Source organism: Myotis brandtii, unplaced genomic scaffold (genome assembly GCF_000412655.1).
Source record: "Myotis brandtii unplaced genomic scaffold, ASM41265v1 scaffold7385, whole genome shotgun sequence".
Taxonomy (NCBI): domain Eukaryota; kingdom Metazoa; phylum Chordata; class Mammalia; order Chiroptera; family Vespertilionidae; genus Myotis; species Myotis brandtii.
The window spans coordinates 27,906-30,949 of NW_005370936.1; positions in this window are offsets into that span (position 1 = coordinate 27,906).

Below are 3,044 nucleotides of genomic sequence, written 5' to 3' on the forward strand. Positions count from 1 at the left end.
TTAAAACTGCCATGGAATTTGCTACAAATTTGGGTCTTTCAATGTTTTGTATGGAATGAAAACTAAATGCAAGTTCAGGTTGCCTTCATCAAGCTCTTCATTGGTGGGCCCAGAAGAGCAACCACCAGATGGAGATGCCTCATCACTAGGGAAGCCCCAGGCATTCCTCCTGGCTTACCTCCTGCTCTGGGACAGCTTGGGAATCATAGGGCTGCAGACTTTCTCCAGCTCTTTCTGCTGATGTTCAAATTTTTCCTTCTCTGCAGTCTGATTCTTATGAAACCAGTTGATGATTTCATTACATTTGTTAAGAATCATCTGTTTATCCTCATCATTGAGGTTAACTTGAAGTTTCTCATCTTCAGCAGTTGCTTTTATGTTGATTGCAGATAATTTAAGTGAATTTTTGAAAGATGCCTTGTCCCACTGCTTCTCCTCTTTAGCTTTGTAATTCTCAGCTTCTTGGACCATATGTTCTCTGTCTTCGTTGCTCAAATGGTTCTTGTGGTTAGTGATGATAACCGTATTCTCTTTTCCTGTACTTTTATCCTCAGCAAAGACTTTGAGGGTGCCATTGGTGTCAATATGAACAGTGACTTCAATCTGAGGAACATCAGAGTACAGGTGATAGGTTTATGAGTTCAAACTTGCTAAGTAGATTATTATCCTTGGTTATGGTGCACTCATCATCATAAACCTGAATGAGCACACCTGGCTGCTGGTCAGAGTAAATAGTGAAGGTCTGTGTCTGCTTCAGAGCCAATTTATGAGACTGGTAGTTCTTGTTTAGGAAGGCTATTGATTATTAATTCAATTCCTTCTTTTTTTAAATTGTTGATAGTATTACAGATGTCAACTATTTTACCTCCCTTTGCTCCCCTCCACCCAGCCACCGCCCCACCCCAGCTTTCAGCACATTATTGTCTATGTCCATGGGCTATGCATATATACATATGTATTTTTGTGTTATCTCTTCCAGTCCCTCTCATCTTTACCCCTCTGAGATCAGTCAGTCTGTTACATGTATCCATGCCTCTAGTCCTATTTTGTTTGTCCATTTATTTTGGTTTATTAGATTCCATATGTTAGTGAGATCATGTGGTATTTACCTTTCTCTGACTGGCTTATTTCACTCAGATCTTAGAATAATAATGACCAGGTCCCTCCATGCTGTCACAAACCTTAAGAGTTCCTTTGTTTTTATAGCCATGTAGTGTTCCATTGTGTAAATGTCCCACAGCTTTTTTATCCACTCATCTATTGATGAACACTTGGGCTGTGTCCAGATCTTGTCTACTGTAAATAAGGCTACTATGAACAAGGGGTACATATATTCTTTCTGATTGGTGTTTGGGATTCTTAGGATATATATCCAGAAGTGGAATCATTGGGCCAAAAGGCAGTTCCATTTTTAATTTTTTGAGGAAACTCCATACTGTTTTTCACAGTGGCTGTACCAGTCTACATTCCCACCAACAGTGTACTAGGGTTCCCTTTTCTTCACCTCATGGCCTACAATTGTTATTTGTTGATTTATTGATAGTAGCCATTTGACAGGTGTGAGGTGATACCTCATTATAGTTTTAATTGGATGAAGGTCAAGGACTGACAGTGGCAGTGGGCGATTGAAGTGAAGTGGGTTTATGCACTGTGCCTATTCCTGGAACACTTGTTGCCTTTCCCTTTACCATTCTTACTGGACAACTTCTACTCCCTCTGCAGTCATCAGGTGCAATATTACCTAAAAAAAGCCTTTGTTGAGAAAAGTGCCTGAAACATGGAAATGAGGCAAAAACAAATTCCATTTCTTTTTAATATCATGCTATTACATTATCTGAAAATAATCTGACTTAAGTAAATAAAACTTTATTATGCTTTTATTGACCTGTAGAAAATTAACTTAGAAGTCTTATTTTAGAGTTGTATTTTTTTTACTGTTTTTGAGCCAATTTTGTTATCTGCTCTTTTTCTCACTTATGAGTTAATTAAAATGATGGCACCTGATTTCTATTTTTATTAGAATTATGATTTTAAAAATTTGAAAATTGCGCTTTGATCTCTTCTCTTTGCCTTTCAATATCTATCTCTCCTTTGAGTTTTTAAGGTATCCTTTGCTTGCTCCATGCATTGTATTATAACTGAGTTTAATTCACTCAAAGACTATGCATTGGATTCCTCTTTGGTGCCCCATACAATGATAGGTGTTAGTGATAGCATGGTGAACAAAACAGACATGGTCTAGCCCTCAAAGGTTTTTATCTTTTGTGTTGCCTTTTCCTCCTACTAGAGTGTACATTCCATAAGTATAGACTATGTCTTAGCCATTGTATCATTCCCAGTGTTAAGCATTGTGCAAAACCATAAAAGTTGCTCAATAAGTATTTATTGGATGAATGTGTGGATGAGTGTATAATGGTGGAAATATGGCATTCCTAGAAATGAGATGCTAGTGTGTCAGGTGAACAGTTTCCTTGGACTGGAAGTTATCTAAAGTGATACAGATATTGTAGTGGAGAGGCAGACTGTTTCTCAGTCATAAGTAAATGAAGAGGAATGACTAGCTTATGACAAAACCTTAAAAAACAAGACGTATTTACATGATTTGAAAAGGAAACAGGGATACTTACCTTTCTCTGACTGGCCTGTTTCACTCAGCATGACAAATCTAATGAACCAAATAAACTGGTGATCAAAAATAGACCCAGAGTCATAGAAGCATGAACAGAAGTTAAACCTCAGAAGGAAGGCAGGGGAGAGTGGATGGGAAGAGAACAACCAACGAACTTGTATGCATATATGCATAACCTGTGGATACAGCAGACAGTGGGGTGAGGGCCTATGGGGGGGATGTGTAGGATGGGAGTGAGCTGGAAGAGGTTAATGGGGGAAAAGGAGAGCCTATGTAATAATTTTTTCAATAAAGATTTTTATTAAAGAGAAAATAAAGAAAAAGTAACAGGGCTGGAATTGGTCCTGGGAATTGAATGCAATGCCAGGAAGGAAGGATTCTTAGGGGAAGTTTAGGTCTTAATTAAGGCAAGAAG